Consider the following 26,926-nt stretch of genomic DNA (forward strand, 5'->3'; position numbering starts at 1 on the left):
TGAGAGTTGAAGACCGTGGGGAAACTGTGATTATGGCAGTCTCAAGGATAGTTACTACTGACAAAATAACCAGCTAAATATGTTCCTTTCTTACTGTGGTTTGATCTTTAACTCACTGATGCCATGCTTAAATAAATCAGGTAAGTTGCACAGATATCTTTTTTAGAATATTTATTAATTGATAGGTATTATGCATGTACTTTCCACCTCGTATATCAGAGATGTGTATAGTCTGAATACTACCTATTATGCTTATGTTTTTATTTTGGGTGAAAATGACAGAAATCAGGAAAACAAAATGGGTTTAATTTTCTGGGTGTAAAGCTGCTCTTCTCAGCATATATTGCTTACCCACTAATTCAACGGTCAAGTCTAATTATTTGTCTACAGCACAAAGAAACAGGAGTAAATATTACTGGATGGCATGTTTTTGATCTTACCACAATGAGAAAAAATTAGACTGATTTCCTTATTAAATTAAGTGTATAATCAAAGATTATATAATCTCTGTTTTTATAATATGAAAAAATATATTTTATTGGAATTACATGAACACTTTCTCCTGAAAAGGGTACTGTTCTAAAACAGCTCACAGAGTAATATATTGCCAGAAAATATGCTTAATACATTTGTCATGTTAAAATATTTTGCCGCTTCAGCTAGTAGTTCATTTTTTTTAAATGAATGCCCTCGTGAGTTTTTTTCCTTCCTATTAATAAAATAACCAATTATGCAGGTCTGAACCCTAGACATTTTTAAAAAATACTTTTGTATAAAAAGTATCTTTTCAGCTTTTAGAATCAATTTCTGTTACACTGCATGTCACCATGTGGAACCCACAAGAGTGTATGGCTTGTCAGCTTAGCATCATGATGCCCCATGCACTTCCTTTGCATTTTTTTAAAACTTTGTTTTTCTGCTAATGATTGCAAATGGAAAACAACTCATCATAGGCTGTAATTTTGACACTCTCCTTACTACATCCCTGTGATCTGAAAATAGAATTTTGTGCTGGAAGCAGCTCATGCAGTATGACTGGAAATTCTCTGAACTGAAATTTTGAAAATACTGATATTCAACTGTTGCAACTTCAAATATGCCCACACGGCTATCATCTTAACAAGACAGGTTCTGCTTGCTTGTACATAGGTGTCCTAGGGAGACAGATACTGTAGAGAGCTCCCCCTTCCCCTTGTACGTCAGCACAGGAAGCAGCTTAAGTTTCAGCAAAGCATTTAAACAAGTGCTTAATAGGGATGTTAAGTAGTTTTACTGGTTAATCCAACTTAACCATCAACCCCGGGCCGACCGGCCGGCCGGCCGACCCCAGCAGCCCTGCGCCAGCCAGTGAGGGCCCAGTTGGGAGGGGCCCCAACCTGAGCTGCTGAATTGGTTAATCATTTAAATGGTTAAATTTTTAAACAGTATTTATATCCCTAGTGCTTAAGTCCATCCCTATCCAGTAAATGATTTAGAACTTGATCCTGAAAGGTGCCGATGGTGCATGGGTCATTCCAGCAAAAAACTTAAGCAGGTGAGTAGTCCCACTGAAGTCAATGGAACTATTCATGTGCTTAAGTGCTTTGCTGACTAAGGGTGGATATTCAAATTGGGCTTGGGCTTCCTGGTTCTCCACTGCCCTGTAATTCTGTAGCCATTTACAGCTGTGCAAAGTGGGCGTAAAACACGACTGTTCTAATTTGATAGTATTTTATGCCCACTTTGCATTGGCATAAATGACTACCTAATGGAACACAAGGCACAGGAGTGTTAGTGTCACCAGTGTGACAAACACCTAGACAAGACATGGCCCCACTCACATGCAGCTAGAGCTAACACAAGCTCCACCCTTTTAAGCAGCCTCAGAGGGTATGTCTACACAGTCTGTGGCAATAAGCCTCATGGCCCAGATGGGCAGACTTGGGTTTGTGGCGTTCACACTAGTGCTTTAGAAACAGCTGTGCAGACAACACTTTGAAGTTGCGGCTTGGGCTGGAGCTTGGGCTCTGAAGCCTATCCCCTCCCTAGCTTTCAGATCCCAAGCTCCATTCTGGGCCACATCATCAAAGCACTGTCTACACAGCGTGAGCTCCACAAACTCAGGCTGTGTAGATATACCCAGACAATGCACCCTGTAGGCATTCTACCTGTCTCTGCCCTCCATACAGGGGTGAAAGTAAGTCTCAGGTCTTACCGATACAAGGCTGAGCTGGGGACCACTCTGGCCGCCAGAAGGGGCAGGGCCTACCAGCAAGTGCCTCCTTCCCCCACCCCAGGGTAACAGTGGCAGCTGGGGGCTCTGGCAGCGGTTTAAAGGGCCCTGGGCAGTAGCAGCGGCCGGAGCCCTGGGCCCTTTAAATTGTCCCCGGAGCCCTGCCGCTGCTTCCCCAGGGCTCCGGCTGCCACTACCGCACCGGGCCCTTTAAATCGTCCCCAGGGCTCTGGCAGCAATTTAAAGGGCTGGGGGCTCCAGCCACTGCTGGGAGCTGCAGGCCCTTTAAATTGTGCTTTGGGAAGCTGATCCACCCCGGTACAGCGCACCGGCTCTTGACGGTACGCTGTACCGGGGCGTACCGGCTTACTTTCACCTCTGCCTCCATATGCTGAATTAATTTAGCAGCAGCTGCTGGTGTGGTATATATCCACACACCCCCAACAGAGCTGTGGCTTTAAAAGTCATAAAATAGCTCATAAGTTGGTCAAAAATGGGACAAACTTGGCAGTAGTCATTCCAGTTCTTAATCCTTCTGATTTACATTAATGTAGTTAAATAATGTTCTACATTTCAGGACTCTTGCAGTTGGGGAGGAGTCAACAAAATTGGGTGATAGATCCATATTAAATATTTGCCCCTCATCCGTTTTTCACTGTTCTGACATTTGTTTGGTTCTTAAACCTCTACAGAGTCACCACCTTTCTTAGAGCTAGATTGGTAGCTCTTGGGCCTTGCAGAGGACCAATCTCTTTCCTACAAGACTTACTCTCTGCCTAGACAGAGCCTGGGACAGTAACTGGGAAGTTCTGGCAGAGGCAGACAGATTGGAACACAAATTGTTTCTACAAGTCTACTCTGAGGACAGGTTACAAGTAGACATCTTTTCTGTCCTCCTCCATACTGGCTTCATAACCACATCTAAAAGAACAATTCATATTAAGAACTACTTATCAACGCAGTCTATCTGCAATCCGCACCTGAACTCTGTATCATTTGCTGGGAGGAACTATTCTCTTTTCACAGAGGAGATCACCCACATCCAAGGTTTCTCAGGATACTCTGAACCAGAAACCACACAAACATAGTATCTTGACACCTTCCTACTCAAAATTCTGTCCATTCATTCAACAGTAAGTCCAGAATACATTGAAGGAAGTGTAAAACCGTCTTTGGGTCCAACCCTTGCCCTTCCAAGTTCACAAAAGAAAGTGAAGGATAAATCTGATTTCTTCCAAGAGAAATATGGTCAGTGCACAATTTGAAAAATTAACTCTTTCCATCTCTTTAAAGCACGCCATAATCCTATGAATTCTGAAGAAACCTTCACTAGATGCAATGGAACTTGACATCTATTGCCTGGTGTCAAATCTCCCTTGGATTTCTAGGTAGCATTGCATATGGTGGATCATACACTGCTGCTCTCTTAGGTAGGAGATGTGGCAAGTGTCAATGGAAATGTTCTAAAACTGTTTGAATCCTTCCTCAAAGGCTGTACACAGGATAATGATGGGCAAATACTCCTTTATCACTAGGCTTCTCGCCTGTAGAACAGCTCAAGATTTAATTATCTGTTCTGTCCTACTCAGCATCTATATATAGCCATTGGGGGGAAAGGTGAGACTGCATCACAGGCTCAAATACCAGAAATATACAGATAACATCTGTCTCTATTATTCACGTATGCAAAGACCTCGATCACTCAGCTATCTTGGTGCCTGGTTAATATCAGCACATGGATGAGGAGCAGTTGGCTGAGACAAAACCAGGAATGAGGGAGGTTATGTTGAGGTGGCTTTAATATTGTGTGTATGATCATCACAGTCATGCACTGAGGCTATAGCCATGCATTTGTGATCTCCTATATAGATACAGATGTATCAAATCTGTTTTGACTAAGTTTCACATTAAGTAAAAAGAATTGTGCATTGAAGAGGCGTGTTATGATAAATGAAAATTCTGCATTTCATTAGTTTTTTCAGACTTACTAAATTCATGAACACTGTAGAGATAAAATACTCTGCAAACTGATTCAGTATTATGAAATGGTGTTAAAACACTGGACACAACTAGCGTTTTAACAAGCTTTCAGAAACACTGGCTTCTTGACACTGTCTGGAAAATGTATAGTCTGAGTCCCTTTTGGAGTAACACAACCCTCACCCCAGCCATGGGGACTTCTAGAGGAATTACTGTACTTCTACAGTAGTCACTTGAATTTCACTCTTGTGTCTTGTAACATTATATGAGATGTGCTATGCTATAATCAACTGTGTAGAATGATTTTCAGAAATGCTGTGCTTATTTTCTTCAATGGAAGTCACCATCCCCTTGCTCAATATCTCTGAAAATCAAACCATTAAGCACCCAATACTATAGTCCTCATGCAGGCCCACTGATTACAATGGGAGTTGCATGTGAATAAGAAGCAAAACAGGCTCTTAAAAAAGTACTTCCTGTCTTTTCTTAATAATCAGAACACCAATGCAGATGAAATTATTTCTGTTCAAATGTGTAGTATTTCCAACCCCAAGCTTCCAATATCATGTCAGGCCCCCAAAATTCATGAGATTGGCTTACAACTCATGACATTTTTAAACCAATAATGTGGCTTTCATTTGCCTTCTCATTTGAGTCTTTAGGTTGTACTCGGGTCATGTTTTCAAGCTTTCTGCAATGAGGAGGAGATGGTCTGCACAAATGGCTAGCCACTAATTTCCATTTCACAGAAACTGAACACTACCACAACAGCAGGACAGGTATCTAAAACAGCTGTAATAGGAAGTCACTAGGGTCACTTTTTGCCCTTGTCATCTTACTGCTTCATGCTAAGACCAGAGTTCAAAAGTTACATAAAAGTTAAAAGTAAACATCTATATTAATTTTTCTAGGTTATCCATTACAGTTCACCACCTGTCCGAAATTTTCTAGTCTTCCATGTTGTTGAATTCAGATGACAAAAGAACAAAATGTTGTTGTGCTAACTAGCATTTGATCTGCTAACCAACAGTAAAGCTTTGCTAATATTAAACACAAAACATTTATGCATGCGCTTAACATTACTTATGTGAGCAATTTCATTGTAGCCAATAGGACTGTTAAGCAAGTGCAGAAGTGTTTCAAGATTGGGGCCTAAAATTGCGAAAGGGAAAGAGTTAAGACTCCTACAGCAATATTAATTGCCATGTTTAACAACAGGAAAAGAAAATATTCTGTATGGGCAATGTTTAGTACAGTATTTCTACTCAAATTAAATCTACACCATAAAAATTGAGGCTCTGATCCACAATATGCGGAACACAACTGAGATAACCTTGCTATGGGAGTTTTGATTTTGTATTTCTAGATTATATTTCAACTGCAACCCAAATAGAGCTTTCTGAATTTGATTTCCTTAAAAAAAAGTAATATGGGGGGGAACTTGCTCAGAATAGCATTTTAAATGGCAGCAAATTAGGCTTTGAAACTCTCATCTCACTGAGGTAAAATGAGGTTGGTGAATGCAGAGTTCCCACAGTTGCTGCTATTTTCTGGCTAGAGTCAGTTTTCTGCAAGGCTGGCTTCTGTAAAGTGAAAAGCTCAGGTTTACATTGCAGTGGCTCTATAATTTACTTTTTTGAAAAATGAGGTTTGGAATGTGCAAAATTCAGCACAAACTGAGCATAAAATTGCAGCCTTTAAATTCACACTTACAGTTTTCATGGGTTCTTGATGTTAGTGCAGGATTTTTTTAGCAGACTGTGTTTTGTGTTTTTCAAAAGATACTTATCTCTCTCAGACAAATTGTCCCAACAGGAACAGTAGCCCTTGAGCCTGTCTGGCTGGGCAGGAAATATATGCAAACAGAGAGAGGCTTCTAGCGGCTCCATGGGATGGTCAGGATAAGAAATGGAGGGGGTTCTGTTCTTTGGGGCTGCTGGACTGCCTCCCACTTTCTGCTACCTTCATTAGACTGCTGAATATCTTAGATGCTTATTACACATATTCAGAAGTGAGTTTTCAGTAGTTTATAATTCAGTTAACCAAGTGATTTTTTCACAATTGGTTGCGGATGTTAAACCTCATTGTCATTGAGCATTATTTACATGCCAAGTTCAACCATCCTTAATACCTGCACAGAACAAAGTGCAGCAATCTTCACACTTGTAAAAGTTCATACTTCCAACTCACTGACTCAACCAGTTGAATAGATTTGGCCCATATTTTATTTACCAACCCCCCTCCCCACCCCCCAAAATCCACACACCAAACCAAATGACCCTTCTGTTAAGATCAGCCATAGAATATTTCAGCCCAGACAGTGAATATTTTTTCAAATTATGAATGTGTGAGTATGGGGCTTATAAGTGAAACCTTAACTATTGTATAGCAGTTGATGCCAAGCAAATGCTATAATTGTGTCTTCAGAACAAAAATTTAACACATTGTAGTACAGTCAGTCAATTTCACTTGTCTTTCAGAGTTCATCATTTAAAAGGTTCTTTTCTCCATTTTTCTGCCCATGCATGTCTTTCTGCACTCTATTTTTACCTTCTTCCCATTAAGTTCACAGCTATGGCTGCTTAGATTCGAACTTAAACATTAATATTTTACATTACCAAAATAATCCATAAGAAAATGTTAGATAAATTAATTTTGTGCATGGTTGCTGTTCTGTATGTTAAATATAATAGGGCTTGATTCTCATACCAAGACTTCAACCTAAACCTTAACTTAAGGTAGTAGATGGTATCTCCCTAAGGAAAGAATAAGTCGTCTTAATTACACATACGTATCCTTTTTGTGCAGATACTTAAGAAGCCACGGCTAACAGAAAGTACATTTTTATTAAAAGAGAAAAAGAATGAACATCATAAATTAAATGGCTGAGTTGTTAGGACAAAGGCAGAACCCATTATTTGGAGACGGGTCTCACTGTTTTTGACAGTCGTGTTCCTTGATACCTAAGAATGATCTGTCAGTGAACCTGGAAAAATGGCTCAAGATTTAATAGACTGAGCGTGACCAATACCTGCCTAGTTATATTGGGTTGTTTGCAGCACAGGCGGCTCCCAGTCGGCAGCACAGCAGGGCTAAGCAAAGCAGGCTGCCTGCCTGCCAGCCCGATGCTGCTCCCAGAAGGGGCCAATGCACCTCAGGCCCCTTGGGGGTGTGGGGGTGTCAAGGTTCCTCCCCCACTCTGAACTCTAGGGTACAGATGTGGGGACCTGCATGAAAACCTCCTAAGGTTACTTTCACCAGCTTAGGTTAAAACTTCCCCATGGTACAAATTAATTTTATCCTTTGTCCCTGGATCTCCACTGCCACCATCAAACTCTAACTGGGTTTACCGGGAAACGTAGTTTGGACACGTCTTTCCCCCCCAAATCCTCCCAACCCTTGCACCCCACTTCCTGGGGAAGGTTTGGTAAAAATCCTCACCAATTTGCATAGGTGACCACAGACCCAAACCCTTGGATCTGAGAACAATGAAAAAGCATTCAGTTTTCTTACAAGAAGACTTTTAATAGAAGTAAAGAAATCCCCTCTGTAAAATCAGGATGGTAGATACCTTACAGGGTGATTAGATTCAAAACATAGAGAATCCCTCTAGGCAAAACCTTAAGTTACAAAAAAAGATACACAGACAGGAATAGTCATTCTATTCAGCACAGTTCTTTTCTCAGCCATTTAAAGAAATCATAATCTAACACATACCTAGCTAGATTACTTACTAAAGTTCTAAGACTCCATTCATGGTCTATCCCCAGCAAAAGCAGCATACAGACAGACACAGACCCTTTGTTTCTCTCCCTCCTCCCAGCTTTTGAAAGTATCTTGTCTCCTCATTGGTCATTTTGGTCAAGTGCCAGCGAGGTTACCTTTAGTTTCTTAACCCTTTACAGGTGAGAGGATTTTTCCTCTGGCCAGGAGGGATTTTAAAGGGGTTTACCCTTTCCTTTATATTTATGACAGGGGGACACATGGCTCCGCACACTGACCCTCTTTGCAAGCACTGCCCCCACAGCTCCCATTGGCCGCAATTCCCTTTTCACAGCCAATGGGAGCTGCGGGGGCGGTGCTTGCAGGCAGGCGCAGCAGGCCCCCCCCCCCCCGCCTCCACAGGGGCATGCTGTGCTGGTCGCTTCTGGAACTGGCATGGGGTCTTAGTGGCTGCGCTGCATGGCAGGACTTTTAACAGCCAGAAATTGCAATAGACTGGGAGAGTCTCCAGGATCAACCAGTCGATCGCAATTGACCAGTTGGTGACCACTGCTCAAGAGAAAAGGAAAACTAAAACATTCAGGCCAAAATGGCTATCATGTGGGATTTTAGGAGGCTGGGTTCTTTTCTGGGAAGCCTTGACTGACAGCTTTTAACTGTCCACAGTCTCTAATCACAAGGTATACAAAGATTAGCTTAGGCAAACGTAAGTACACATGTGACAAACTGACAGTATCCTGAAGAAACCTTATGGAATGAAGGTACACTTTATCAAATTAAGATAAACTTTCTGAATTAGAGTTAATATCTTTGGGGTACATTGTATGAAAAATGCAGTTGTGTGTGTTGTGGCACTGTATGTACTTTCTCTAGTAGGGTGGGGGAATATGCTAATGAACTTCCTGGTTATCAGCCATTGTAGCCACCCCCCCTGGGAGCAAATGCACATAGTTGTTCGAACTGGATTCTCCAGAGAACAAAAGGCAAATAAAAGACTTTCTTTCTGGATAAATAACCTGGGTTTGATGGACTCAGAGCCTTCTTCCTGATCCAGCACATGGACAGGACCCCTGGTCCAAAGAGGGCCCCAATCCTTAGGATAGGCTTGGAAGGGCTGGGCCTGCCAGAATCCATGATAGGGTGAACTCTGACAAGCTTACTAGGATGCATGTAGGTTCTTTTATTGTTTTCTCTGTAATGTATTTTACCTTAAGAATAAAGTAGGCTTGCTTAGAACTGTGTGGTAACTTGTATATCTGTGGCAATCACTCTATCAGTCTCTGAAGAGAAAGCAAGCAGGTCTGTTTAAGCAGACTGCCTTTGTTGGGAAATACACAGTGCAAACAGGGAGCTGTGCAGCCTGGCCATATCCCGATCAGAAGGGAGTGAGATGTGAGAGGCAACAATTGGGAAGCTGGAAGCCTGTGAGTGGGTGACCTTGCTGGACCACAGAGGGGAAATTCAGGTGCTGTTGCCCTGAACTGTGACAACACGCTCACCTGTTTACTAATCCAAAACCTTTGTCTATTGATTTAAACTGCTAAAATGCTTAAAGTGTGGGGTTTCCTCTTTTTTGCCAGTGTTTCCAGCCAGACCTGGAAAAAATGGACATTGCAACTTCTTTGATTCCACCTCTCAAGGGACACCGATTTTTGCTTCCCCTGTTTTCAGATTCAACAGGCTACAGAAACACTAGGTGTCATTTAGCTATTAAAGATTTTGTTTTCACTGATCAATGTGGAATAGCATCATTAACACAGGCAAATTACCATGCTTCATTGTACTCTGTCCATGGTACATTAGAGGCCCTTTCCCTTTGGTAAAATTGGGCCTATTCTTCTGTAAGATGAGGGGCCCATTGGCAGTTCCTTGGCAAGTTAGACAGAGGAACTATTTAATGAAAGAGAGAGTAGCCTAATGAGGGGAAGAAATTGAACATGACACGTGCAGGGAAAAATACCAAAAGATTGATCTATAAATCATCAAATTATTTCACTGAAATGTTTATCAAGTTTCCCTGAGCAGACTTTGCTTGAGAGAAGGGCCTGCAATTTTGGGGGAAATGGATTAACAAGATTATTCACAGTGTGTTTTACAAAAATCAAGTTTTCCATTCCTTTCCGGTATCAAGTGGAGTGCCCCAAGGGTCAGTCCTCGGGCTGGTTTTGTTCAATATCTTCATAAAATATCTTCATCTGCAAGTTTGCAGATGACACTAAACTGAGAGGAGAGGTAGATACGCTGGAGGGTAGGGATAGGATACAGAGGGACCTAGACAAATTAGAGGATTGGGCCAAAAGAAATCTGATGAAGTTCAAAAAGGACAAGTGCAGAGTCCTGCACTTAGGACGGAAGAATCCCATGCACCGCTACAGACTAGGGACCGAATGGCTCGGCAGCAGTTCTGCAGAAAAGGACCTAGGGGTTACAGTGGACAAGAAACTGGATATGAGTCAACAGTGTGCCCTTGTTGCCAAGAAGGCCAATGGCATTTTGGGATGTATAAGTAGGGGCATTGCCAGCAGATCGAGGGATGTGATCATTCCCCTTTATTCAACATTGGTGAGGCCTCATCTGGAGTACTGTGTCCAGTTTTGGGCTCCACACTACAAGAAGGATGTGGAAAAACTAGAAAGAGTCCAGCGGAGGGCAACAAAAATGATTAGGGGACTGGAACACATGATTTATGAGGAGAGGCTGAGGGAACTGGGATTGTTTAGTCTGCGGAAGAGAAGAATGAGGGGGGATTTGATAGCTGCTTTCAACTACCTGAAAGGGGGTTCCAAAGAGGATGGATCTAGACTGTTGTCAGTGGTAGCTGATAGAACACGGAGTAATGGTCTCAAGTTGCAGTGGGGGAGGTTTAGGTTGGATATTAGGAAAAACTTTTTCACTAGGAGGGTGGTGAAACACTGGAATGCGTTATCTAGGGAGGTGGTGGAATCTCAATCTCCTTCCTTAGATATTTTTAAGGTCAGACTTGACAAAGCCCTGGCTGGGATGATTTAGTTGGGGATTGGTCCTGCTTTGAGCAGGGGTTTGGACTAGATGACCTCCTGAGGTCCCTTCCAACCCTGATATTCTATGATTAGATTGACATGTTATGATGAGGAAATGGACATAGCATACAGAACAGATTTCCATAACCTTGGCTTCTGAAGGTTGAATGCAATAATAATGGTAATTGCCAGACAAATTACACATTAAACTTGTTTTACTGAAGTCAGTGGAAGAAAGCAAATGAATTATGTTTCAGTCATAAATTTATTTGTCTAGAATTGAAAAACTGAGTTAAACTAGTACGTTGAGATTTCTTTAAAAAAAGGTTAAAAATTCAATAGACGACCAAACATTTTTTCTTCTAAAAATAGTGACACTTTCTACAGAGAAAATACCAGTTCCTATGCTGAGGATGTAAAATTTACTCTAAAATGTAACTTACAAAGAAGATTCAAAAATTAAACAGCAAGCTTCTTTGAAATATACTTCAAACTGCACATATGAAGGAAACAGAATAATTTAGGGTTCTGCTCATTCCACTGTAACAATTTGTAATTATTGGTGTTTAAATCTTGATAGATGTTTCACTTAAGTCTACTTTTTTATCCCTACCAAATATATAGTCTCACTTCAGTGGTCAAACAGTTCATCGTTCATAGGTCAAAGACTCCTACACCTGTTGCCAACATGAAGGAGGCTGTTAGATACCAATGTGATAGGTTCCTTAGAACTTTAACAATTACAGTAGTACAGTGATTGTAACCCCTGCTACAATCACTTGCCAAGGTGATTTATACCTTTTAAAGGGTCTGTTATTACACACAAATAGGTAAACATAAACCGAGAGTAAAGAAAATCAAGATCGAGACAGTCCCAAAAATAAAAATGGTGGAAAGACTCAATCCATGAATTCAAATACTTTAGGCTCCAATCCTGCGAACATATGGGCATGTAACTTCATGTACATTAATTCAATAGGACCATTATCTTAATAAAGTTATTTATATGTGCAAGTGTTTCCCCCTTATCTTAATTTTTACTATTTTAAAAGAATGTGCAACTTTAATGCAAGCAGAGATTGGGTCTCATCATGCACCTATTTAAGTCAATAACAAAGCTTTCACTCCTCTTGCCTGTTTCCATTAACACAAAACCTGCTATGTAGTAATTTGAGCCTGATGTTCTGAGAAAGGACTAATTTTACTTACTAACAAATCAGAGTGGAAATAAACTAAACTTTTCTGGAAAAAAGCAGAGGAAAAAAACACATTGCTGAGAAATGGAGGGTCACACTGGTCAGAAATTGCTACAGCTTCACAAACATCTGTATAATCCCAAAGCATTACTAATACAAATGTCATAGGGAAACCACTATAGTTAAACAATCATGTCTCTGTTCAGTAACTTTAAATATATAGCACAGCTAAAATGAAGAACTGTGACGCCTCCTTTTTGGCTTCAGACATATAGAACAATGTTACAGGAGTATTCATGAATGATAACAAGATTCTTCTCCAAGGCAAAGCAAACTATAAACGCTTGTCAATGTTAGATTGTAGGAAGTGCCTTAGTAGTTGTTTTGGGCTATATTACTCATACCTTGAATTACAAAAACTGTAAAAACACTTTTGCAACTTAACTTGATGGCATTTTTAAAACTCTTTGTTCCACTGGTGAACATTAAAATATCAACAGTATTCAATAACTGGCAATCTCGGATACGAAAAATGGGTTTCTGCCAGTCAGAACTGATGTATTCAGGTAAAGCTAGATCAAGAATCTTGCCTATATATACCCACAGGGTGCTTGGTTCAGACAGTTAAAACAGCCCTTGCGTTTTCAGGAAAAAATGAAATTCTAAAAGGCAGGTATCCTGTGAGAAGTGATGGGGAGGGGAAATGGTTATGTGAGGTGAGACTTAAACTCATGGTCTTCTGCCTCCTGGCCCAATGCACCTTTCCCTAGATCAAAAAGCATTTTTATATAGTAGTGAGGGGGGGAAACATCCTTGTTTTTTCTCTCATCCAGATGATCTGGTCTTCATGGCTGCTTTAAAGTGATGCACGAGGGTCAACTGTGCTGGGAAAATCTGTGCACTGCAGATGGAATTCTCAGAACGTGTAAGAAGCAAGCCTTTAGCAAGTACTACTGCCCATATGAAAATGGCGATTTTTCTGCAGCTTACATTCAGTCTGAGCCAGATACCAAGCATAGAAAACTTGAGCCAAAACAGCTAACATTTGACAAGTTATATGCAATTGAAAACAAAGGGGGTTATAGTGGAATGTTAGGCAATTTTAATATGAGGCTTGGTTCCAGCTCCTTTGCCTACTTCTTAAAACCAACAGTACAATTTATTCTTGGGAAAATTAATGTCAAACAGATTTTCAGGTATATGGTAACTTACTGTTTCTCTGACTTCTTCTTTTGACAGTGTGCCTAAATTAAAGATGATTCACCCTCACACTGAAGGGGAAGAAAAGGTGCCAAATGATGAGCTGGAGTGCAAAATTTGTTACCATAGATTTAATATTCATAGCTGTAAACCCAAAATACTGAACTGTCTTCACAGAGTATGTGCTAGATGTCTGACTAAAATACTTCACATAGGAGACGGCTATCCTTGCATTAGTTGTCCTTTTTGCCGCCATGAGACAGAGTTGCATGAAGATGAAGTTGAAGGACTACCTAATGATACAAACGTTATGTCCAAACTCGTGTTAAAAGACAAAACAATATGGAATTCCGACTGTAAAGAAGTAGTTTTAACACCAAAGAACTTGGCTTCCTCAAGCCCTTCTCACGGATCTTCAAACTGCTTAGTAATAACAATTATGGAAGTACAGAGGGACTCTACTAGGACTCCAAGCCAAAACACTATCTCAGATTATTATGCAGACCATAGCCTTGACTCAGTATCTGTCAGTTCTCACACTCAGCTAGACCAAGATCTCTTCTCTAAGTTTTGTAATCATGTACCCAGAATACTGGTATGGCTGTTAGGATTTTTCTACTTTGGCTCACTGCCACTTGGAATCTATTTATTAGTGATGCAGAAAGTGACACTAGGAATTGTGTGTGTCAGTTTTGTTCCCTCAAGTCTAACTGTATGTCTTGTGTATGGTTTCTGTCAATGCCTCTGCCAGGGAATGTGTGACTGCTCTTCAAGAAGCTGAGAGGAACTGCGTTATCAAACTATACATTTTAATTAAACTTTGAATGATAACTACACACTTCCAATATTATGGACTATTAAGGTGATTGCAATATGATTTTAAGTCTTTCATGGTCCCATTTCTTAGCCATAACTAGCACAAAGACCTATGTTTAAACAAACAAAAGCACCACAACCATTTGTGTAAACACTAGAAAATTGGCAAGGTAATATTATTAAATAGGTGATAGCTAATATCACCTTTTCCTTGAACAATGTATAATTTCATAAACACCTCATCGTGTCAAGAATTCACAGGTGAAAGTGATAAAAATGAAATTGATGTTTTCTACATTATGCTCGTACTATTTTTTTAAAAAGAATGAAGATCAGAAATATTTTGAGTACAACTTGCTATAAAAACATATTTCAAGCATCACCTTAAATTACTTTTCCAAATTCTGTTTGGTATTTTATTGGACACTTAAATGCTCGGATGATGAGAACCAATACAGGATCTAGAATTAAAAGCAAAATAAAAGTGCAATAATTTTTTTAAATTAAGAACTCATGTACTGTTAAAATCTTGGAGAAAGCAATTTATAGTTAAACTAAATCTCAAAGGGACATAAAAACAAATCAAGTATTTTCAAAAGAGACGTTTCCAGAATCTTTTCAGAAACTACAGCTATTTCTGAAATACAATGCTCTGAATAGTGTATGTCAGAGTACGTCAGAGTAGAAATGGCTTTAAGAACGGTCTTCAAAATGTTCAATAAAAACATGCCTACTAATGTATATGGTGACTTAAAATCAAGGCATTAATTACAGGCAATTTTAAAAAAAATACAGAAATAAGTTTTTATTTTATATTAACGTTAATTCCATAGGCAAAAATGGTTGATTCATTTTTCTGAACATTTTTATTGAACCTACTTGATATTGTTACATTAAATTTTATTTTTTAAAAGGTAATTGAATTTTGTATGGTTCTAGTGTAAACCAGAATCTAAATTGCAAAATGGTAATGCAAAACGAGGGCTTTATATAAAGATTTGTACAAAATAATTATCTAGTAAATCTCCAAACTACCAATGGGTAGGACTTCTGAAGAATAATGGAATTTTGGTAGCAAGTTAAGAATAAACCTGCAGAGCTTTAAAATAGGTGTTCTTACAAATCAATGTAATAAACATTATATATAAAAAAGAATGTTTTGATGCTTTTTTTAAGTGGTAATGCACTATTTCATTTTAAAGCAATCTATAGCTATCCCAAATGTTGTTTAGTATGTCCACAGATTAAATATCACTCCTGATATATTTTTCATTGAGGCCTCAAAATCAAACATAATTTAACTTGTACTGTATGCAACTCAAAAGGAAATGTAAGGAATTATTTTTGTTTTCTCCAGAAGAGCATACAAAAAGGTGGAACTGTATGCCACAAGCCAAATCCACTCATGCGCAAAGGCTAACTAAACTGGCTTCACAGAGGGATGGCATTCTCCCTGCCAGGCTTGTGTACACCCTCAGTGATGGGGATACGTGCTGAATGACTGTTCAACCTCAGCCTGCTCCCTCCTTTCCCTTTCCCCCAAATAACCTTTTCAGTGCTATGGGAGGAGCTCCACAAAGTCTCCAACAGCCTGCCATTCTCCAACATGCAAGTGAACTGCCCCCACTCCACTGCTTTTTGGTTGTCACAAGTCTGCAAAGCTAAAGGGTGTAGGGTTTGCCAAAACATGAACTTCACTCATTTATCAAATTGTTTTTAAAAAGTAGAAATATATGGTCTTTATTACGGATACATTCAGTACTATGTACTCCTTCATTTTCTAACCATCTCTCATTCCCTGTTGGCAGTCACCCAAGACTCTGCGCTCCCATCTTCATTTTAGGATTAGATGTCTCATTTATACAATCCAACTTCTATTTCCTAGAGTGCCCCTCTCCCTAGTGCCAAAGGCAATAAAAGATGCTCTTTTCCAATGTTGCAACACAGTCCGCAAGGGCCTTTGTAAAAGTTTATAGTCTAGCCTTTCTAGAAAATAAGTGTATTGTTAATTACTACTGTTAGTAGTATTAAAAGCCCAACACAGGGCTGGATCCCTCATTGTGCTACACACTGTAAAAATGTATAGTAAGAGACAATCTCTGCCTTGAAAAACCTCCTTGTCACAGGTTGTTGCTACAACTCAGAGAACACTGATTTGATTATTCAAGTTCTGGTCTCTTGCTATCTAATCCAGCAGGGGCTGATAGTTTTGTGACCATAAGAGGCTCAGTTCTTGGGAAAGAAGGACTATATAGTACCTCATATTGCTTTGCAGTGATCCCATGAATGATTTAAGGACAGCACTGACGGGCTCCTAAGCATTTTCCTATCCCACATACAGTAGGGTCTGTGTAGTCCCAACAGACACTGCTATTCAAAAATTCCAAGGTTGTACACTCAAAGCATGTTTATCACCTACAGTGGAAGATCCACACAAGCAAACTTCAAAGATGAAAACATCCTTTTCTCCTTCCACACTCCTTATACTGGAAACTCTTGAATCTTTGTTGCCTCCACTGGCAAAACCACAGACTACAATATGGCTCGATGTGAGAAACTGTGCTACTAGTTAGGATTAAAAAGGTACCGCAGCTATAAAAATATTTAACAACTTTGATAATAGTTGTGCTTTGATCAAAATTTAAGCTTTATTTTAATTTTTTCCCAGTTTTAAATCAGTACAAGAATCAGACTCTCTAGAGACCATTCAATGACTTGTTTTTCTGTATATTGGATATTGTGGTTAAATTATCTGTCAAAATCTCTATTTAATAGGACGGATTATCTGATATACGATTAGAGTGTAAACAAATTACAAGTGCTTGTAACAAAGACCTAAAGAGCATAGTTCAGATTACACTGTAATCATGATTGCTGAATATGCTGCCATAAACTTACTTCTGAGTGGTTATGTCATATGCCTAATTAACATTTTTATTTTTGTTTTCAAGTTTTTTTGTTTAAGAAAGCTTTGTTAAAGACTTATGTATTTTTTTTTTTACTTTTTATTAGTTCCTATTAATGCTTTTCCCTTCTTTATTGCTGTAGTGCCCAGTCAGCTTTTTCAAATTTGTGTTAACAATCAAGGGTCCGAATGTATTTAAAGTTTATCTTGTGCTCTAGATTTAACAGTCTTCTGAAAATAAGAGACTTTGTCACTGAAAGTTGGTAGTGTGTACTGCACCTAAACTATTGGCTAATTTTTCTGAAAATGTTGCTTTCTCCAGCTCATACAGTAGTGTCATGTAATATGACAAAAATGCACTTTAAATAAATGCAGATTTTCTGACATTTAAGAAGATTACAAACTGGCATCTTTTTAAGGGATGCATTTACTAAGCTCAGATACATATGAATGGGAGAAAAAGCATGGCTCAAGCATGATTTTATAACTGTATTGGTACTCTAGAGTTGTGTAAGATTGCTACAGTGGTGCTTTGATTGCGATTACCTGCCCTAAAAACTGCACTGCTTAATTTTTTAACCTAGCATTGGTAAATGATAAACCTGAAAGAGTTCAAAATAAAATGAATCTGTATTTGTTCAATTTTCTTTGGCGTTTGACATCACTTACGATGTATAATCAGGATTCCTGTACAGCCAATCAGCTTCCCTGCTGAATGTGAGAGTCTTTATTTAGAACATCTGTGTTGAGAAAACATAGGAAAATGCGGCAGTAAATCTGTAGAAACTTAAGGGCATCCAGATGAAAGCATAATAACAAACTACTTTTAATTCCCTTTTTGAAAATGATTAGATTTCAAGGTGACTGTCCCTTTTATTAAAATAATTCTTCATAGAAGACTGAGGGGGCATAGGGTTAGCTGGGCACTTTATACTGGTGCTGATGGTGCATGGCAGCAGACGGAGCTTGAGCCGCCCCAACAGGTACCACTGAGGGAAAAATTTCCAGCGATCATGATCAGGATGTGTGCACTTAGAGTGGAATGCACATGTGCAATCACTCAAAGAAGAATAAAAATTCTGAGTACTTTGCCAGGACATAATACATTTTATCTGCTCTCTTGCATATAGGGAGAATAGAAGCTGGAGCATGCCACATGATCTTCCTGGCTTCGTGGATAGGCAAAGCTATTCAGGCAGATGAGGGTGAATGGAGGATATTGAGCAGCTTATGATGAGGCTCCAGGAGTCGACAACTCTCTTGACTAAATCCTAGACGTGCTTAAAATCATCTATCAAGGATGGAGGAGGAGGCATGACAGCTTCACCAATAGATGAAGAGAAGATGTTGGCTATAGGAAAGACCTCTTCATTGGCTCCACAGGATTCCTCTTGAGGGTCACGTCTCCTGGAGGGAGCAGAAGATGTAGGTTGTCCCTCTCTGTGATGACTGGTGCTTGATGCTCTGGAAAATTGTCGATAGGTCATTCAAGAGTCCCAATATGACCAAGGAGGAGGGGCATAAGGCATAGGAAGAGGCACCCAACGGTACTCATACCAGCGAGGTGTTGGTAGCAATTTGTGGGCCATGAATAGCTGCAGTTTCACCAGAGGCTTCTGGAAAGGGGCCACTATAGGAATGAGGGGGAGAATGCTGAATTGACACATGAGATACTGAGGCAAGTTCTTAATCAAAATCCTTTCCCTCAAGCTCACTCTGGAATGATGGAGCACCTGGAGAGATCTGAGATTAAACTATCGGTACCAGGCAAACTTCAGGTGATCTCAATGCCCTTGGATTACAATAGCATATCTGCGCTAAGCAGTGGGGAATCGGGTGTCTCAGATACAGCCAGGTACCAGGGAAAATGGATCTCCTGCCGTACCGAGCCTGTAGTCTGCACCAAGGTGATCGTGGCAGAGGGCACTGATGGTACTGTAGGTCTTGGGCGCTCAGAGGGAAGCGCGGTCTCTCACGGTATCATAGGTCTTGTGCTCTCTGAGGTAAGCATGGTCAGAGCCGGAGTGGGCTTCTTCAGTACCAAGGAAGCAGAGGAAGAACTCTTCTTGCCACCTTGGTCCGTTTATAGTACCAATGATTTCTCCAGGCCCAAGGCTTTGCCATCTTTCAGTCTTGCCATGCCCTAGGTACCTGATTAGAGTGCCAATGGCACTGGAGAAGCTGAAGATACCAAAGACCTCAGCTTTTTAGAGGTAGATTCTCTACAGGATGAGCCAGGGCACATTCTTTTAAGGGCTTATGAGAGGAGTCCTGTGTCTTCCTCTTAAATGCACTGGAGGTGTGGAGCTCTGATATCACAGAGGCAGAAGACTTGCTCAGAGACTGGCATCTTGGGGGTCAGAAGCTGGGCGTAGAGCGCTCTCCATCATAAGATGAAGCTTTATCTCTGTTTTTTCTGGCTCTTTATTTTAGTGCCAGACAAAAGTTGCAATTCTGGGCAATGTGCGATTCCCTGAGGCAACAGATGCTTCAGGACTACCCATCACTGACTGGGATCATCTCCCAGCATGACAGACAACATCTGAAACAAAACCTCGCAGTAAAGAAGAACTACAAACTAACTAGTATCTACCTATCTAATACAATACGAATGAAAAGAAAAAAATTTAAGAAGCTATACTATTACTATTAACTAATGAAACTAATACTAATACTACGACCAACTATTAATAAGAAAAGAGGATAAAGTTGAGGAAATCTCAGTGGAACAACTGCCAGAGCTCTGCTCAGGCTGAGGCTGTTGAGAAGGAACTGAGGGTGGTTCACCCATTCAGCACTATATAACAATGTCACAGGGCACAAGACTAACATGCATGTGTGGGCTGAATGGACGCTGCTATGAGAAATCTCCAAACAAAAGCACAGGGGTTACTAGTGCATCTAAAGTGGAGCACCCACTTTTCTTCTTGAAGAAGAAAGCTAACATATGTGCTACCCAGGGAATATGTACCCCTGGGCCCTGGACAGCCTCCTAAATCCTCCTCCTCCTCCATACAATGAAATGATTTTGACACAAGGGGGACCTCTGGACCTGAGGAAGATGGGGAAAGATTTGTCCCTATGGCCATACATTTACGAGAGGGAGGATTGTTCCCTGTCTTGACTGGATCTCATTCCTTCTGCCCTGAAGAGGAAGTGATCTTCCTTTGAGGCACCATTGCCCTTGCCTCAGACCCTGCAAAGCACTGCCCATCGAGGTGGGGCAGGGATAGATTCTGAATACAGCATAATTTCATAAGTCTCCTTTGATATATAAGGGGCCAAGTATTCTGCCATCAATTATACTATATAACCTAATCTAAGTCACACTGACAGTCATGACTTTATTACACAAGTACAACTGTATTGAGTACTGTGACTGTTTACTATTAAACAGTAAAGTTCAGCACGGATTGAAATAATAAAAGAAAAATATGGATGAACTTGCTTTCAAATTTGACAGCCTATGTATTTATTTATATTTTCACTAGAAGAATAGTATGTCAACTTAATTCCCTTCTTTTTGACTCCAATGAAAAGTGATTTTTACAAATTACTACCCGTTTTAGAAAATTAAGCCCATAAGTGAAAATATTTAAAAACCTGAGTTGCTCAATATATTTAAAAGTGGTGAAAATATTGCATATTGATTAGGTGAAAGATACTGTAAATCTAGAAAAGACTATTTAATTTTAGCAGAAAAGATCAACAAAATTAGACTGCCTGCCGATGCACCTCTGTGGCTCTTCCATTTAATCAAATATTTAACTTACAGCAAAAGAAAAAACAAAGAAGGCAAAACAAGCTTATGAAACGGAAAGAAGAAAATTGTCTTAGCTTGAGGTAAGTTGATAGTAAAGGGTTATGATGTTTATCACTGTAGTAATTGCTGTGGAAAAATTAAAATGATGCATACAGCATTATATGGCTTTTTACAACATCCTCATTATTAAAGTAACATTTTTGTCATGATATGAAAGTATACACTAGTTTTATAATAGCATTTGAAAGCTGTAATTAAAATGTCTTCACATTACATCTGACTCAAAATGGAGATGAACTTAAAAAAACCCCAAACGTCACTTATGGACGGAATTCAGGTGCCTGCTCCGCACACATTCCAAAAGCAAAAATGCAATGTTAGGTAGACACTAGTTGGCACACTGTCATGGATATGGTAAATATACAGATGTGTATGGAAACCAAACACAGCCATGTAACTCATGACTGCCAAAAGAAGAGACACCCTTGGACTGGTTGTTAGGGTAGGAACCAGAGCCTGAGAAGGGGACTATGCCTAAGCTAGTCAGAGTGACCCAGAAGTATTTCGTTAATTCCTTGAAGTTCCATGGGGATAAACTATCCCAGAGAAGACTCTGGCTAGCAAAACAGATCTAAATACCTCTTTCAGGACCATTAGATGGATTGCAAACAATTCCTGTCTCCTAGGTCCTGAGACTCAAACTTGGCCTCATGAGCAAGACAGCCACACTAGAGGTTGGATTTGGAAACACATGAGCAAAGGAAAATACCTTTTCTTTGATCTTTAGGATAACATGCCCAGTAAGTAAAATGAAAAAGTAATAAGTAAGTATGAGCTCACAGGATAATGCTGCCCAATGTAGTCTGAGACAGAATGCATAGAGGGCCCAGAGATTATAAAAGCATGTGTGACCTGCAGATCCAGTTGGACCAAAACAGTGACTACCATTTCATTACCACTATTTCAGTATTTCTCATGATGAGGTGGGGGCAGATCCACTGCCGGCCTTAGGGAAAATGGCACCCTGGGCGAACTTGCATTTTGGCACGTCTGGCCCCTGTGGGCAACCCCCCCATTGCCCTAGCCCCCAGGGGCTCCTCACCCCCATCATCCTTTGCCCCCATAGGCTCCCCAGACTCCCCACCCTCTATCACCTTTGGGCCGCACTGCCTCCCTCACGTGCTGAATATGTATTAAGAGGTGTCAGAGCACAGTCCTGACACAAATTAAGCACTGGCTGGGCAGTCAGATAGAGGTTGCTGGCTGGGAGCCGAGGTCTCTAAAGGCAACACCTCTGCCAGCAGAAGTGCACAAGTAAGGGTGGCATAGTATATGGTGTATACCTGGTGCTCAGCCTGCGGCTCAAGGTGGGCTCTATGCTGTCAAACGGGCTGCATCTTGCCAGAGCCCACGGCCCTCCCGCAGCCCTCTGGACGCTCCTAACTCGCTAGGCATGCCATTTCAGATGGGGTGGGGGGGAGGGAATTTTAACCATGATTCCAGGGGCCACTTAGGCACCTGAAAACTCTAGGGTATTTTTGTAGATAACTTAGGAATTAGCTGACAGGAGCACTGTATCTAATTCCTGTATAAAGAAAGAAAAAATATATACAAACACCAATTAAAGCCATATTTTAAATGTATATGTAAATTTTGAGCAATCAGGAGATATTACAACAAGATATTCCCAATCCCAAACCCTGAGGTATCAGTTTTGGAGTTTTAACATAGTGTATAAAGTATCAAACTTATGTTTCTGATATCTATCTTTGGTAGAGATAAATAAAAATAAATAAAATCTGCTTAAAATCTGTTTACTTTCTCTAACAGACACACACACTGTTACTGCCATTATCTACTCTATTTTAGTTAACTGTTTTTCACGCTACTAAAAATGTATTTACTTAATTTTAATATATGCAATTAAGGGTTTTTTTTCTCTTTTATGAAGAACAGGAATTTATTTTTATTTTTCTAATTATTTTGACATTTATATTTACTGATCACAATCATGTATGTGACTCACTAACATTTGACACCATCATTACTATGAGTATCATACTTGGAACTGCATTTATTTTTGTAGGAATATTAAGTTATTTTACAGGTATAACTAAAAATACAATGAGCAACCTTCATCTGCACAGTGTCTAAAGTTGTATTTAGCTAATTTTTTTAAACTGGTACTGCTAAGGTGAGTACAAGCTAAATTTACATTGTAGAAGGATACTAGTATTTGGTTGTACCATTTTAAATAATGAATGACAAGCACAATATGGTAATAAAAGTAATAATGATAATTACATCAGCCAGGACAGGTTAGGCATTTTAGAGCTCACTACTGAAAGAATAAAATTTAAGCATAAGTGAGAAATACAATTATGAAATGCACACACCAGTCAAAAAACTAAAATAACAGTATTGTAATCCTTAACAAACTTTGAAAGAATAAAATTACAATGAATATATGTGCATTGCGCATTTTGACAGGAAGTACCAAGAAGTAATAACAATAATAATAATACAAGTGGGTTGGGGGGAGAGTGTGTTGGGGAAGTGTGAGAGTATGTGTGTGTGTTGGGGGAAGTGTGTGTGACAGCGCACTGTCTCTTCAAGCAGAGAACTCACTAGCCTGAAAGCTTATTCAAGCAGCAGCTTCCATGCTTAACCCAGAGGCAGCAGCACAGACAGGCTCCTTGTCCCACACACCAGCTTAACGGAAACTGGGTACATGGGTAGCGGAACACCCTGACATTTGCCCCACCCCATTCTGCACAGCAGCCAGGAGGCTCCTGGTCCCGAGCTGCTTGGCCAAGGCAGAAGAAGGGGACACAGGAGCAACAGTGGCTGCAGGCAGCAGCAGAGGAGGAGGGGCACCTCTGCTCCAGAGGCACCCCCCTGCATATGCTGGCCAATCCCACCCACCCCTAAGGCCAGCCCTGGGTTGATCTCAAAAGACACACTGTGAGACAGAGGCCCACTGGTGCCAGTTGGCAAAGTGTTCACAGTTTTTTACAAGGAACTCCTGACTCAGACCTAACTTACTACACCTAATACACTGCTTTCATGGTATTTATCCATGAAAGGTAGTATATGAAGCCTCTATAGAAAGCTTGTAACTTATCAAGTCATAATCATTATGAGATGTGTATGCTGGTAATATTTAAGGAATAACATAACTATATTGAAAATTATGCCTTATGGTCAAAGTAAAAGTCAGTCACTAGGCAATCTTTTGTCTTGGTGATGGCCCATTCACTGTCTGTGAACAAAGAATGATTCAATATACCGCAGGGTGGACAAAGACACTCTGCATCCACTCACTGAGGAGAAGGGGTATTTCATGACAGGTTGGATCCAGCCAGCTCTGCAACATGCTGAACTTTTGGAGGGCAGGGAAGAACCTGCTTTATTAGATAGGAAAGGTAACTACTACTAAGAGTAGGGCCTAGTGTAGGGGTCCTCAAACTGGGGGTCGGAACCCCTCAGGGGGTCGGGAGGTTATTACATGGGAGGGTCGCAAGCTGTTAGCCTCCATCCTAAACCCCGCTTTGCCTCCAGCATTTATAATGGTGTTAAATATATAGAAAAGTGTTTTAATGTATAAGGGGGTCGCACTCAGAGGCTTGCTATGTGAAAGGGGTCACCAGTACAAAAGATTGAGAACCACTGGCCTAGTGTGTGTGTGTTATGATTTTGTTTTGCATTGTGTGACAAAGTCAAACCAGACAGCTGTACGAGAGTGCTGGAAGGCAGGTATACTATCCCTAGAATGGTAAAGTTCCTTTTCCCCATGAGCTGAAATGTTACCTCAGGTAAACTATGGACACCTAAGTCTAAATAAGGGCTTCCTGTGACCTTTAAAAACCCCTTTTCTGGTGCGAGAGAGGGAGGAGAGATGGAAGACAAGATGCATCAGGACAAAAGGCTTCTCCTGAGTGGAAGGCTGCTCTCCTCCATATATGGGAAGCAATCACCCTAATGGACTGTTTGGAGAAGGACTGGCTCACAGTGGCCATCATAATAAGGCAACACCCCAAAAAAGGAGGAGGGAAAGGTATTCCCTTTTTTGTGTTATGAACTTTTCTTTTTGTTTGGCTGAAAAGTACTCCTTAGGCCTACCCTAAGGCTTACCTTGTAAATATGGAAGCAGAAAAATTCTCCAGAGTTGGTCTAATTTACTCCAAGCTCCCCCACTGCCAAAGGGAGAAATGCCATACCCAGCAAGGTGAAGGAGGTGCCTTTGCAAAACTGTAACTATTTGTTTCCATCACTCTCTCTTCTTTTTAGTGGAATCTCTATTCTCTCCTAAATAAACCTTCTTTTGTTTTATTATAAATGCTCTCAAGTGCTGTGCATTATCCAGAAGTGGTGATTTAAGGTAGTGGTTCTCAATCAGCGATATGTGTACCCCTGGAGTTACACAAAGGTCTTCCGGGGGTACATCAACTCACATGTGCCAAGTTTTACAACAAGCTACATAAAAAGCACTAGCAAAGCCAGTACAAACTAAAATTTCATGACAAGACAATGACTTGTTTAGACTGCTGTATATACTATACACTAAAATGTAAGTACATTATTTATATTCCAGTTGAAGTATTTTATAATTATATGGTAAAAATGAGAAAGTAATAGTGTGCTGTGACACTTTTGTATTTTTATGTCTGATTTTGTAAGCAAGTAGTTTTTAAGTGAGGTGTAACTTGGGGGTACTGTGATGGGGTAGCCGCCCCACACTGGCCTGTCAGGGGTTAAGAGAGCCCTACAGCAGCTGTGCAAAAGGCAGCTAATACGAAAGGGGCTGCGAGGAGCAGCCAATCACAGCCAGGCAGGCCAATATAAAAAGAGCTGCAGGGCAGAGCAAATTCAGTTGCTCCCTGGCGCTCGAGGAGGGAGGACCGGCTGCTTTGCAGGAGGAGGAAAGCTAGCATTTTGGACAGAGCAGTGCTGGGCAGAATGAGGGGAGTGAGAGCGAGCTGACTGCTAAGACGATAAGCTGAGGCACTGAGATAAGAGTGGAGAAGGTGCTGGGGCTGCAGGGAAATGGCCCTGGGAAGTAGACTGAGAGGTTGGAGGCTACACAGCACATGGCTGCCATCTACAGGGTCCCTGGCTGGTACCTGGAGTAGTGGGCAGGCCCGGGTCCCCCTCACTCCAACCTGCCACTGGACCGTTGGTGCTGGACCGTTGGACTGTGGTACATTACCCCGGAAGGGGGGAGCACAGTGTGTGGCACAGTCAGAGGGCTGTGTCCTGAAGAGGAGGCCACAGTCCTTGGAGCAACACGGGTCCAGGACTAGAAGTGATGGTGGGCGAGACACCACCGAGAGTCAGCGTACTGACTTGTGGAGCTGATCTGTAAGATGACCAGCAGGAGGCGCTAGTGTGGTGAGTCGCACCCCATCACAGATACGCAAGACATATCAGATACCTGAAAGGGGTACAGTAGTCTGGAAAGGTTGAGAGCCACTAGTAAATAGGGATACACTGTTCATTTGGGAGCAGAGGATCTGGGAGATCTGTGAATAGCCAGTGTCAGGGGCTGGATGTCACAGGGGAATGCTTCAAGGGGACTCAGGAACTGGGCTGCACCTATTAACCTGCAAGGTAAAGACAAGGCTGGTATAGCCTGAAGGAGAGTGCTTGAGGGGCTGACAGGCTGGTGGCATTAGAGAGCTAACACCCAGCTATCATACACAAGACTCCCTCACAGTAGAAGCAATGAGCACAGTAAGGGTCTAGCATATGGGCTCAACAGCCTGAAGCAGAGACCCTAGGAGCAGCCATGGTTAGGGACAAGGTTAAGCTGAACTATACTGTTGATAATTTCTTTGTTAACAATGTCAAACTGCAGAAAGGGTTGTGCGGACTTTATTTTAAAGTAGATTGGAAAAGACTTAAAAGCTCAACAGAAGTTTTCAATTATTTAAGAAAAACAATAATTATCAATTAAGAACCATATAAGTAACAGGATGCATGCCTAGGATAAGCATGCGGTCTTTGGGTTCTGGTTTTTACCACTGATTCATTCTCCAAAGAAATTAATTTGACAACGCGGATTCTTGATTCCATCCTACCACATCTCACTGTACATATAGGAAGAAACTTGTTAAAAAACTGTATGTGCTA

The 26,926-nt window shown here is 40.8% G+C and overlaps 1 protein-coding gene and 1 pseudogene across 4 annotated transcripts in view; one reads left to right on the plus strand and one right to left on the minus strand.

Annotated features, from left to right (window-relative positions):
* Positions 1-26,926, minus strand: part of CEP89 (centrosomal protein 89) — a 133,326-nt gene that overhangs the window by 19,941 nt on the left and 86,459 nt on the right. The gene's annotated exons all lie outside the window — the stretch shown is intronic.
* Positions 4-14,399, plus strand: LOC311529231 (E3 ubiquitin-protein ligase RNF182 pseudogene; annotated as a pseudogene). The gene is made up of 2 exons (XR_014714738.1): positions 4-140; positions 13,350-14,399. The product of XR_014714738.1 is annotated as an E3 ubiquitin-protein ligase RNF182 pseudogene (transcript).

Source organism: Lepidochelys olivacea, assembly GCF_965140295.1.
Source record: "Lepidochelys olivacea isolate rLepOli2 genome assembly, chromosome: 12".
Classification (NCBI taxonomy): Eukaryota; Metazoa; Chordata; order Testudines; family Cheloniidae; genus Lepidochelys; species Lepidochelys olivacea.